The 14,155-nt window shown below is 36.6% G+C and overlaps 1 protein-coding gene across 7 annotated transcripts in view; it reads right to left on the bottom strand.

Annotated features, from left to right (window-relative positions):
* LOC126962694 (protein CASC2-like) overlaps window positions 1-14,155 on the bottom strand; it is a 162,396-nt gene that overhangs the window by 130,336 nt on the left and 17,905 nt on the right. For 5 of the 7 annotated variants that reach the window (XR_007728768.1, XR_007728772.1, XR_007728771.1 and 2 more), the window contains exon 2: window positions 10,529-10,656. The exons of 1 other annotated variant lie outside the window; for it this stretch is intronic. The gene's annotated coding sequence lies outside the window, so the exon portion shown is untranslated. Of the gene's footprint in view, window positions 1-5,467; window positions 7,336-10,528; window positions 10,657-14,155 lie in introns of those variants that run through there. One more of the 7 variants, XR_007728774.1, reaches the window with a different exon arrangement.

Here is a 14,155-nt window from a genome sequence, read left to right as displayed (position 1 = left end):
CAATTTATACAGCCTAAGATCAAGGAGGTCTAGTGAACCAAAAGATCTCAGCTCCTTGATAAAAGGAAGTCTATTTGAAATCACTGGCAATTATTAACATTTTAAAACTATAATTTAAGAAATCATTCTTGCTAAAAATAAATATTAACCTTTTGGAAAATCTAACTTTTCTAATAATTTATATAACAGGCTTTTCAAAAACATTTCAGATTCATATTGATAAAAATGTGTTCATATGATTAACCTAGGCTTTTTCCTTCAACCATGATAAATTTAAACTAAGAGTGAATTAGAAGGCTGCAATTGTCTTTAATGTAATAGCATCTCTATTAAAATAAACTGTCTTTTGGAATGTTATGGTTTTTCCCCAGAAGTATTTTATTCTTAAGATTGGGTTTTGGTAACAAAATAAGATGGGATTTTTGTCTTCCAGATCATCGCTTAGTCTCCTCTGGGGTAACAGAGCAGCAGTTTGTTATAATCTGTGAGTTCTGCAGGGCTACTCTGTACATCCCTACCAGGGAAACTGCTGTGGTGTCACAGATTACAGTGGAAGACACATGCTGCCTTTCTCTTGCTTTTGATCTGGATAGACCAGAAGCCATGAGCCATGCTTGGGATGGAACATACTCCAGAGATAAGCACATAACAAAGTGGAGTAGCTAGGAAGCAATTGTCACTGGTTGTGATACTTCAAATCAGTATTCAAGTCTAGCTTTCCCCAAGTGGGATAACAGGCCTCTCGCAGCCTGCAAAGAACACGCATGAATCTGAGAGCCTATAAGTATTGTTGACTATAGCTTGGTCGTTCTTTGGACGTCATGTTTTCTTAGACTTTCTATTGAAATTACCACTTTGGTAAAGTTTGCACGATAAACTATATTTCTAAAAATAGTTTTTGTCAGAAAAATAAAGCAAAAAAAAAAAAAAAAAAAAAAGGCCATTGCAAATCTTAAGAGGTCATTCCTTTTAAGCCTGCTTAAGTATAAGCAATTTAGAATCTTTAAATGTAGTGATATTTACAAATTATTAGAATGGGCATTAATCCTGTTTAATCTTTAGTGACATTACGGAGGCAGTGCTCCATCAAGAGAAGGAAAGTACTGAGACCATTTTTTAGCTGAAAATGTCAGTCAATGAAGGTGAGCTGTCTCCTCAAAACAACAAAACACAGTTTAAATTGATCTTCACACTCTCAAAAATGATGTTTTCATTTCAAATATATGTATGGTTACAATAATTAATATGTTCTATTGATTTGCTGGATAACTGTTAATGTACCCCATGTTACCAGGATAATCTGAGTCCTTTTGAAACTCCATAAATGGAAGTATTTTTGAATATCATGAGCTGTAGTTGATACCAATTTTTGGTGTCCTTTAGAGTAGCTTAGTAAAGACTGTTTCTCAATTTGTTTTTGGTTTAAACAATTGGTGTTTAATTTAACTAAGGAAAACCTTAAACTTAAGTTTGGGTTGTGGCAACACAGAATGAAATGGGATTTTTGTCTTCCAGATGAATAGCCATTAAGTTCAGCTCACAAATCTCTTTAGTCTGTATATAAGTACAGCAAATGTTAACAATTATTTTTAAGTGGGCTTTTAATAATGTTTGGTCTCACTAATTAAACACTTTAAAATATTTAAACTTTGCTTATAAATTTAATATAGTCTATATTTTTAAGTACTTCAATTATCTATATTATAGAAACTGCAGCAGATACTTAAGAAGCTGTTTTATATCTTGTACATTAAACTTAAATACACTGAAGTTCTCTTAAATGGTCCAATATTGTATATGAGTTTAGTACAATTTCAATTTAAAATCTCAAGTCTAAATAAAATGATAAACCATCCCTAACTGAGGAGATGCCTGGTATACAGAGCTTTCTATTTTAAAATGAAGACAATTCTGAGCAAATCAGGACAAACTGGTCACCCTAAGTCAAAATCACACAATTAGAAATTTTCAACTGAAGTCGTAAGACTGTCATTCCAAAAAGACAAATTTATAAAATAAGAAATATGAACAGGCACATGAAAAAATGCTCGTCATCACTGGCCATCAGAGAAATGCAAATCAAAACCACAATGAGATGCCATCTCACACCAGTTAGAATTGCAATCACTAAAAAGTCAGGAAACAACAAGTGCTGGAGAGGATGTGGAGAAATAGGAACACTTCTACACTGTTGGTGGGATTGCAAACTGGTTCAACCATTGTGGAAAACAGTATGGTGATTCCTCAAGGATCTAGAACTAGAAATACCATATGACTCAGCCATCCCATTACTAGGTATATACCCAAAGGATTATAAATCATGCTGCTATAAAGACACATGTACACATATGTTTATTGTGGCACTATTCACAATAGCAAAGACTTGGAATCAACCCAAATGTCCATCAGTGACAGACTGGATTAAGAAAATGTGGCACATATACACCATGGAATACTATGCAGCCATAAAAAAGGATGAGTTCGTGTCCTTTGTAGGGACATGGATGCAGCTGGAAACCATCATTCTCAGCAAACTGTCGCAAGAACAGAAAACCAAACACTGCATGTTCTCACTCACAGGTGGGAATTGAACAATGAGATCACTTGGACTCGGGAAGGGGAACATCACACACCAGGGCCTATTATGGGGAGTGGGGAGGGGAGAGGGATGGCATTGAGAGTTATACCTGATGTAAATGACGAGTTGATGGGTGCTGATGAGTTGATGGGTGCAGCACACCAACATGGCACAAGTATACATATGTAACGTACCTGCACGTTGTGCACATGTACCCTAGAACTTAAAGTATAATAATAATAAAAAAGAAATATGAACAGCTTTCTTCTTAACCCCCAACTATTATTATTTCCATTTTAATTATTGCAATCCTTCTTATACTTAATTCTAAATCTCCCCAGAGCTAAAATATTCTTACCCACTCAAGGAAATCTGTTACCATGCCATGTAATTTAGGTCACATGTGCATAGAGATTTTGGCCCACATAGGGACTAGACTTGTTAAAGACCCTGATGAGTTTCATTGAACTTTGTTTCATGGTTGAAATGTCATGCACTTCAAAATATGAAGGTGAACTCAACATCACTAATCATTAGGGAAACACAAGTCAAAACCATGAGCTATCACTTCATACCGATTAAAAGGGCTACTATTAAAAAAACAGAAAATGTTGGCAAGAATGTAGAGAAATTGGAACCCTATGCACTGTTGGTGGGAATGCAAAATAGTGCAGCTGCTATGGAAAATAGTATAGCAGTCCCTCAGAAAATATAATTACCATATGATCCAGCAATTCAACTTCTGGGAATATACCCAAAAGAATGGAATTAGCTGGGTGTGGTGTCACATGCCTGAAGTCCTAGCTACTCAGGAGGCTGAGGGAGGAGGATTGCTTGAGCCCAAGAGTTTGACGCTGCAGCATGCTAGGATTGCACCCCTGCACTCCAGCCTGGGAAACAGAGAGAGATCCTGTCTTTGAAAAAAAAAAAAAAGAAGAAGAAGAAAGCCGAATCTCCAAGAGACATTTGTACAGCTATATTTATAGCAACATTGTTCACAATAGCCAAAAGGTAGATGCAATTTATGTGTCCAGTGGTGGATGAACCGATGAGCAAAATGTAGGATATACACTCAATGGCCGTAAAAAGGAAGGAAATTCTGATACATACTACAACATAGATGAACTTTGAGACATTATGCTAAGTGAAACGTCATTCACAAAAAGACAAATGCTGCATGATTCCACTAATGTGAAGTACCTAGAGTAGTCAAATTCATAGAGACAGAAAGTAAAATGGTGGTTGCCAGGGGCTGGGGATGCAGGGGAATGTGGAGTTTTTTTTGTTTGTTTTTTTTTTTTTAATGGGTACAGAGTTTTAGAGTTGTAAGATGAAGATTTCTGGAGAATGGTTGTACAACAGTGTGAGTGTACTTAACACTACTGAACACTACACTTAAAAATGGTTAATATGGGCCAGGCACAGTAGCTCATGCCTGTAATTCCAGCACTTTGGGAGGCCGAGGCAGGCAGATCACCTGAGGTCAGGAGTTCAAGACCAGCCTGGCCAACATGGTGAAATCTGTCCCTACTAAAAATACAAAAATTAGCCAGGTGTGGTGGTGTGCACCTGTAATCCCAGCTACTCAGGCAGGTGAAGCAGCAGAAGCACTTGAGCCCAGGAAGTGGAGGTTGCAGTGAACCAAGATGGTGCCACTGCACTCTAGCCTGGGTGATAAAGTGAGACTCCATCTCAAAAAAAAAAAAAAAAAAAAAGGTTAATGTGGTAAAACTTATGTGGCATGTAGTTTATCACAATTAAAATACTTTAAAAAATTACATTAAGAATCAAAAAGTTTGGTAACAACAAGTATTGATGAGGATATGTAGAAATTAGAACTCTCTCAAACATTGCTGGTAGGAAGGTAAAATGGTGCAGCCACTTTGAAAACTAGTTCAGTAATTCCTTAAATGATTAGATGTAGAGTCATCATATGACCTAGCAATTCCACTACTAGGTATATACCCAAGAGAAATGAAAACATATGTTCATGTAGAAACTTATACATGAATGTTTATAACAATATTATTCAGAATATTCAAAAGGTGAAAACAACCCAAATGCTTGTCAATAGGCAAATGGATAAACAAAATGTGGCATACAATGGAATATGATTTGGCTCTAAAACCTCAGGAACAAACTTCTGGTTTCCGGTTCTAACTGGAACCTGGTTCCCAGGTTCTAAAAGTGGAGACAGAGAAAAACCCCCCTCATGCTTCTGGCAGGGGGAGGAGAAAAGGAATGATTTTGGAGTATGCAGAGCACTCTGTTCTTCTTAACAAGACCTGCCCTGAAAAGAAACTATTTTACCAGAGCCTAACCAACCTGGGTGTAGAGAAATGCCCAACTCCAGCCTCCTCTGGCACCCACGGTTGGGGAAGTTTGGCAGGGTTACTGGGAAGCATTTGTGAAGTTCACAGCCCAGGGACCTGGGCTCACTAAAAGACCAAGGCTGAATCATACATGGTACATGAGCCGGGCGCGGTGGCTCACGCCTGTAATCCCAGCACTTTGGGAGGCCGAGGCGGGCGGATCACAAGGTCAGGAGATCGAGACCACGGTGAAACCCCGTCTCTACTAAAAATACAAAAAATTAGCCGGGCGCGGTTGTGGGCGCCTGTAGTCCCAGCTACTCGGGAGGCTGAGGCAGGAGAATGGCGTGAACCCGGGAGGCGGAGCTTGCAGTGAGCCGAGATCGCGCCACTGCACTCCAGCCTGGGCGACAGAGCGAGACTCCGTCTCAAAAACAAAACAAAACAAAACAAAACAAAAAAAAACATACATGGTACATGGTGCTATAGAATGCCTTCTCTCCCCTCCACACAGTATCGTCACATTACTAAAGGCTTATTTACTGGAGTTCCTTGTACCCAGTACATTATCTCTAGCTTTCAACAAAAAATTGCAAGGCATACTAAAAGGCAAAAAAAAAAAAAAAAAAAAAAAAAGAAAAACCCCCAAAAAACCCCCAAAACATAGTTTGAAGAGATAGAGCAAACACCAAAACCAGACTCAAATATGGCAAGAATGTCAGAATTATCAGCCTGGAAATTTAAGACAATTATGATTAATATGCTAAGGGCTCTAATGGAAAAAGTAGACAAAACGCAAGAGCAGGTGGATAATGTAATCAGAGAGACGGAAGTTCTAGGAAAGAATAAAAAAGAAATGACAGAGGGCAAAACACTGTGACAGAAGTGAAGAATGCTTTTGATGGGCTCATTAGTAGACCAGACATGGCTAAGCAGAGTCTCTGAGCTTGAGGATGTGTCAATACAAACTTTCAAAACTGAAGAGCAAAGGGAAAGAAGACTGAAAAAATGGAATAGAATATCAAAGGATGGTAGGACAACTATCAATGTAACACATGCATGATGGGAATAGCAGCAGGAGAAGAAAGGAAGGAATGGAAGAAATATTTGAGGCAATAATGACTGTGAATTTCCTTGAATTAATGTCAGACACCAAACTACAGATCCAGGGAGTTCCAAGTACACCAGGTAGAATACATGCCAAAAAGAATACACCTAGGCATATCATACTGAAACTGCAGAAAACCAAAGATAAATAAATCTTAAAAAGAAGCCAGAAAAAAAAAAAGGAAGTACTGATACGTGCTACAACATAGATGAACCTTGAAAACACACTTAGTGAAATAAGTTAGTTACAAAAGATCACATATTATATGACTTCATTCATTTGAAGGTTTGGAGCAGGAAAGTTTATAGAGGCAGAAAGCAGATTAGTGGTGACTTAGGGCTGGGGGAAAAGATGCAGTGATAGGGGACTGGTAGCTATAGGGTATAGGATTTCTTTTTGAGGTGAAAATGTTCTAAAATTGACTGTGGTGATGGTAGCACCTATCTGTGACTATACCAACAACCACTAAACTGTATATTTCAAATGGATGAATTGTATGGTAAGAGAATTATATATCAAAAAGGCTATTAAGTTTTTTAATGTGAAAGAAGTTGGGCTCAGAGTTCACATTGCCTAGTTCTTTGTCTACTCACAGAGACCTGTAACTCTTTTCCAGTTTGAACCCTTGCTTGAATTTTGCGTTTCTTTGACTGTTAGGATGTGTCGAATTCTAAAGACCTTTGGCTCTGATGAAGGCCTTATATTTGCAAATGTATTTTCTATCTGACCTGATGAAATCTTGCATTCTTTCATTGTTTTAGGACCATCCAGCCCTTAGGAATATTTAAAATGATATCCAAAGAATTCTGGAGACCTCTTCTAGCTTGTCATCACCATACACAAGACCATTCTACTGCCAATTGTGATATTGGTGAGACTATGACTATTCCTAGCATCGTTTTCTATGGCTGAATAATTTATAAATAATAAAAAGTCTCTGAATCACCAATTTGCCAAATTTATAAAATTTACTAAAATTACTTGAAATTTGATGATTTTTGCCTAGCATAAATTTTATGTACATTGATCACAGGGATGGTGATTTATCAGAGATGTTTTTTATAGCTTAACAGGAGAGTTAAATTTATCAAAAGCTAGAGATCATAAAACTATTCAGTCTTATGAATAATATTTAATATTCAGGAAAGGAACCAAAATTTTCAGCAATTCATAATAAATCAGTACATAGACACAGGTAACTGCAGGATTTATGACTTTTAACTTACATAGGAATTTTGTAGTTTTGTAGTTCATACTGTTATGAACTGAACTGTGTCTCCTCCAAATTTGTATGTTGAAGCTCCAATCCCCAAGGTGACTGTATTTGAAGACAGGGCCTTTAAGAAGGTAATTAAGGTTAAATGAGCTCAAAAGAATGGGGGGCTCTAATTTACTAGAACTGGTGTCCTTATAAGATGCTGAAGACACATCAGAAATGCTCACACAGAGAGGAAAGACCATGGAAGGAGAGAGAGAAAGCAGACCATTCACAGGGCTGCATGGGAGGCGTCACCAGGAACCAACCCTGCTGGCCCCTTGAACTTGGACTTCCAGCCTCCAGGAACTATAAGAAAATAAACTGTTGTTTGAGCCACCCAGTCTGTAGTATTCTCTTCTGGCATCCTAAGCAGACTAATACACTACCAATTTTTCAAAATGATTTTGATGCCATTTTCTATTTCAACAGAGTCTTTAGCATTTTTTAAGATTATTTCACCAATTTCCCAAGTGGCATAGCAATTTCAACTTATTGTTTTTAATCAGTTAGAGGCCAGAATTGAATTCACAATATGGTAGCTCCTGTATCTTTCTAGTTATTTTACATTTGTGTCTTTATTCATCTTATTGCATTCCTCAGGGATTTGCAACAATTTTACTCTTTCTTGCATAATTCTTTATAGCTAATGTATTTCAAATTTGAAGTTCTATTTACAGTAGGTATGGTAATCCCTTCTCAGAATCTTCACTTCACTGCTGCATGTAGAACATGCTATCAAGAAGACATAGCCCCTGTTAGAAAGCAAGATTTCAGCAAATTGTGTGGCTGAACTGTTCAATAGTTTATCAAAGTGTTGGTTTTAGTTTAGCTTTAGTTTTGCTGTATTCTTTTCACTCTAGTCATTTGTAGTGGACTTGTCAGTTCAGTTTAATGTTAAGTTCATGTGCATTTACTATTTGAGACATTGGGCACTTCTCAAATGTTTAAAATGTGCATAAAAATGTTCATATTGAATTGGGTTGATTAATTGGTAAATTAAGAAAACTGCAGAAGGCTGGACTAAAAATACGTTGGAAAAAAACCCATCCCATTGTTTATAAATCATTAGACACTGAATACAATTACATTTGTAGTTGAAAATATTCACTTTAAAGTTTTTGATTTCCCAAAGTCAGAGTATGATAAAACCTGTGATAGTCTAGCTTGGCTAACCACTGGCCTGCAGAAAACTAAAGCTCAATGAAAGCTTTGAGAAAAAAAGTCCCTATGAGTGTTGCAACTATCTCATGCATCATGGTTACCGATTATATTAGACAACATTAATGAAAGCAATGTGATTTTCAGCAAATTATTCATTCAACAAATGGATTTTCCAGCAAGTTGATTTTCTCCTCTCCCTTTTTGAATATATGTGGGCCACAAATATGCATCCATACAGAAGTTTAAGCAGTAAGGTAAAGGCATTCAGGAACTGTGACTTTTTTACAACGTGTTATTTCCATAGTTGAAACACAGGAAACAACCCTCTATCAACTAAGATGATACATTTGCCATCTGAAGAGACAACTATCAAGTTTGCAAAGTTTTTAAGCTTAACTGAGGTTACTAGTGACAAATTTAATCTCATTAGAAACCTTTTTTGGTGTTCTATCCTAACTAGAAAGATGGCTTTATTCAGCTGGACATTTTAAAGCACTTAGGAAAACAGCTACTTGACATTTAACATTTTTCCCTCTTGAAAACAAATTTATCTTTATAAGAGTTTGAAGTGATAAATATACTAAATGTAAATGATTACTTCACATGGTTATCCACCCTGCTCCATTATGTGTAATAAATACATGTTTTAAATATTTGCTCCTCAAGGTCTCTTCTTGAACTTAAGCATAAGTTATCTAAACAGTTGAAAAAAGATTTATAGTTATGAAGAGGCCTATATGTCAAGGAAAGTTTATGATATGTTCTATAATAAATTAGCAATAAATGGATACAGGTGACTGTGGAATTTATGACCTTTAATGCTTTAATACTGCACTAAAGAAAAACTAATTATTAAGGTCCTAAAGGGTAATAAAAGAATACCATATACAAATTGTCAAATTAAGTCATTATTGCTAGGTATTTGAGGTAGGTGCTTTTTATTGTGGCTCAGCTGGAGAGGTAGATGCAAATAAATGCAGGGAAACGCAATGCTATCGAGTAGTAGAAAAGCAACAACAGTCAGGCTTTCCAGCTGAAACTAAAGGATTCCTTCTCCATTTTTTCCTCCTGCTTAAAAAAAATCATTCTTTCAGCACTTTAGTAGAAGTGCTATTTTTACTGCAAAAAAGAATAATTTTATTAGATTCTCACATGGCATTTGAGTATTTTCTCCCAAGTGCCCATGAAGATGCTTGAATACAAGAGGTCCCAGCAAAAGTTATCTGACAAAAAAATCAAATTTCAGTTACTTGCAGGTTTTAGAACTGTCCTTTCCGTAAGAAATTGCAATTAAAGCACTAGTTGTAGTGAGGCATCTCCACTTTCATCTTTAGTTTTTCATAAGAAAAAAAAGAACTCACCCGTTTATTCCTAATTTGAACCTCACCAGGAGGTAGATGAGTTTATTTCCTAGAGGGAAGAGGCTATTGTGAAAGTCAGCCTCTAAAGTGATCTTCCAGTTTCCAGTCTTTCACCCTTCTAATCCATTCTCCACACTAACTCCAGAATGGTCTTTATTGTCTTTATTTTTAGGGGAAAAAATGTGATTATATCACATCCCTACTTAAAATCTTTTGATGGCCTCCAACTGCTTAGCCCCAACTCCTTGGCAAGGCGTTTGTTGCCCTTTGTGATCCAGCCCCCACCTATCTCTCCAGCCACATTCCCTCCTGTAACCCTCTGTTCTAATGCAGGAGACCACTTGCCATGCTTGCAGGGCACGCTCCTCACTCCCGGTGTTTATAGCCTTTGTTTCCACTGCTTAAACGCCCTTTCTCCTGATTCTCCCTTTTCTTCCAAGGAACAGCTCAGATGTCACTTCACGTGTAAAAATTGTCCTGTCTGAATCAGTTGCTTTCTCAATGCTTCTGTGGCACTACATCCCTTTCCTTGCATGTGGCTCATTGTGTAGGTCTCTGTCTTGTTACTCAATTGAAAATCATGGATGGCAGGGATTTCATTTTCCATCTTTTCATCCCTAGCTTCTAAGTTTATAGAGACATAATAGTGCTCAGTAAAGATTTATTGGATAAAAAAAGCAGGGAAAGGGCATTAAAAGGGGGAAAGGTGATGGGAGATGGACTGTGAGCATGAGAGAAGGGTTGGCAAACCTTTCTTCCTCTTAGGTGGCCAGGCAGTCAGCATCATCACCAGAATCTTCAAATGTTGCAGTGGCTCTCTGTGGCTCAAAGCCCGCCTTCCAACTCTCAGAATATCCCATCCATCACCTTCTGAAAGTCTGTTTAAATAAAATAAATGATTTAAAATGTACAATGTAAAGAGGTACCTCAGCGAGTTTCTCTGTGGTGATGGAACAGCTCTGCATCAAATAGTGATGCTGGCTACATGAATCTGTCCACCTGGTTCTCTCCCACTCACTACTGGTCACATGCAAGAGACAGGAAGCTTTCCAACAGTTGGATATACAACAAGCAGATCTTACCCATGGTGGTTTAAAGAGGATAATTGTATTGAGTGAAAGGTTAGACTAGCTCAGTGATTTTTAAAACACATAGACTCTGCTAGTGCAGCACAAAGATTTCAGCTGTCTGCTGCAAAACGAGAAAAGAGGACAACAGAGTATACTAGTCATTTTAAAGTTGATCTATCAATTTTAAGAAAAGCTCAATCTTTTATCCTGACATTATGTCCTCTGAATTTTGTTTGTGCATGTGGAACTTCATTTATAAACCCTATTTTTGTTTTGCACTGCATTTTATGAAATAATGATGATAGTAAATGATTGTCTAAATTTACTTAGCAAAATTTAAAACTGGAAATTCTAAGACCCCTCCCCATTTTTTCTTATAATTCTACCAATTTCTGAAATCCAAAATCCATATTAAAGCATATTAACTGTGCTTTAAAAATTCTAATAATTTTTCTTTCACTTAGTCATCTATCCAGGGCCTATTATTTGCAAAGCACAGTCCTCAGCAGTATGGGATTCTGCCTTCTAATAATAGAAGGTAAGACAGGTGCAGAAATATGAAGCAAAGTAGAAAGTGAAAAGTGCTGTGTGAAGTTTGGAAAATGAGCTGGAAATTTATTCAGATACCTGCAAACATTGGCAAAGCTGGAAATGGTGAGGACCAAGATGTCAAGTGGCATAGAAGTCACTGGCTAGACCTTTCTATAGAAAAGAAGCCTCATATCAAAACTGACAAGAATGAAGGCTGGGAAAAGGCAATGATTATTAAGTTTGAAATAAACACATTATACTCAATCAACTGTAAAGGGATACAGCTAAGAACCAGAATACATGTCTCAGAGGAGTCTGCAGCGCATGGAGGAAATAAAGTCATTTATCGAGGAAATAAAGTCATTTATCTTTGAGCAGTTTAACAATCAAACTTCTTACCATGCTGAATCTGAAAAACGACTGAGTCTGACCAAATAATTATTTGATATTACATTTTTTAAAGTTGAATCCTTAGTCAATACCCTAAAAAAAAAAAAAAAGCAGTACCTCAATGTATGGATTACATAAAATGGTGAGCAAAAGGAAAAAGTGAAGACAGAAAAAGAAGGACAATGTGAAATAAAAGACAATCACAGAAGTGACCACTGCAAATAGGGGGAAGGCAGAGAAGGGATGGTGATGGAAGACTCAGAAATTCCTCCTGAACAGAAGGTTTTGTTTTCTCACTTTTAAAGTCACTTAGATCTTCATTTATGAAACATATAAGTAACTGTGCATTTGAAAGCTCTAGAGTAGACGCTGTATTTGTTTCAGTGTCTGCATAGGTAAAATTCCAATAACCAGACTCATAATTAATTATGCTAGGTGTTTTATGCAATATAGTTCCAGGAGTTTTAAAGCTTGATCTAATAGTTTTCCCCAGTTTATAATGATTTGCTCTATTACATTAATAATATAACAGCAAAATATTGAAACTACATTTTAAGAGCTAGAAAAACAAGAGCATTTTCTGTATCATATAATATTATATGTATTACTCCACAGCACATTTTTCTAACATGATTATTTACAGTGCCAAAGAACTAATAATTCAATCTCTAGTCCTCACTATTTTTGTTCCTAATGATGTCTATTTCAAATGTGGGTTTTATATTAGGTATCTATTGCTGTGTAACAAACTACTGCAGACTTAGCAGCTAAAACAACACACATTTACTACCTTAAAGCATCTGTGGTTCAGGGGTCTGTACATAGCTTATCTGGATCCTTTGTTAAGAGTTTCACAAAGCTACAATCAAGGTATTGGCTAAGCTGCATTCTTATCTGGAGATCCGACTGAGGAAAAATCTGCTTCCAAGCTCCTTCAGATTGTTGGCAAAATTCATCCCCTTGTGGTTGCAGGACTGAGGCCCTCAGGTTGTAGAGGCCACCCACTGTTCCCTACCACATGGACTTCTCCATGGGCAGCTCATAACAGGCCAGCTTATTTCTTCATGAGCAGCATGAGAGTGAGAGCTAGTGAGTTGGAGCCTTATATAATGTGATGTAATCATGGGAGTGATATCCCATCACCACTGCTGTGTCCTAATGGTTAGAAACAAGTCATAGGTCCTGCCCACACTCAAAGGGAGGGCGTTATACAAGGGAGTGGACACCAAAAAGCAGAGTTCATTGGGGGTCACTTTAGGGTCTGCGTGCCACAGGCGCTAAAGTAAACTTTTCATATTTGGGGTACCTTTTCACATGCCAAAAATAGATATAATTTCCTCTAAATACATGAAGATAAAACTTAGACATAATTTTGGGCAAGCACAGTGGCTTATGCCTATAATTTGAGCACTTTGGGAAGCTGAAGTGTGAGGATCACTTGAGGCCAGGAGTTTGAGACCAGCCTGGGCAACAGAGTGAGACCTCATCTCTACTAAAAATACAAAAATTAGCCAGCATGGTGGTGTGTGTTTGTAGTCCTAGCTACTCTGAAGGCTGAGGTGGGAGGATTGCTTAAGCCCAGGAGTTCAAAGTTAAAGTGAGTTGTGATGGCACCACTGCACTCCAGCCCAGGTGACAGAGTGAGACCCTATCTCTTAAAAAAAAAAAAAAAAAAAAAAAAAAGACAAAATTTAAGAGATGAAAGTGATAATATGAAATAGCATTCTAAAGGGAAGGACACATTTAAAATAAAGAGAAAAAAATTAAAAGGTACTTTTTGTCAACTCAGAATAAAATAAATTTCAAGCTTATGTTTAAAAATTAATTAAATAATAATTAATGTGGAACTGAATAAATAAGTAAAATGAAAACTAATTAAATAATTTGTGAACTGAACAAACAGTTAGTTAGCTGCTTTCTTGAAATTTTAAGTGCTAGCAATATTGTTACATGCTAAAACAGGATTCAGAAATAAAGTTCAAAAGAAAGCAACAGACTGGAAGAAAATATTGACACATATTTAACAGAGACTTAATATTCAAAATACATAAAAAGCATCAACAAGTCAATAAAGAAAAAACAACCCCAAAGAAAAATGTACAAAAAAATGGAATAGGCAATTCAGGAAAAAACATAATTATTAAATAAATAAAGAAACACAAAATTGACCATATAATTAAGTAAATAAATATTAGAACAATAATGAAATATAAATGTCCACTCACACAGTTGGAAATATAGAACAAAAATGTTTATAATATCAGGAGCTTTCAAGGATGTGAGAAAATAGGTATGCCTATATGTTTAATGAAAAGATAAATAAGCTTTTTGGAAGGCAATTTAGTCAAACCTATAAGACTTTAAAAAGACTATTTGACTCAGCAGT

This window comes from Macaca thibetana, chromosome 9, assembly GCF_024542745.1.
Source record: "Macaca thibetana thibetana isolate TM-01 chromosome 9, ASM2454274v1, whole genome shotgun sequence".
NCBI classification, from domain to species: Eukaryota; Metazoa; Chordata; class Mammalia; order Primates; family Cercopithecidae; genus Macaca; species Macaca thibetana.
The sequence above is the reverse complement of the archived record's forward strand: the minus strand, read 5'-3'. Positions and strand labels throughout refer to the sequence as shown.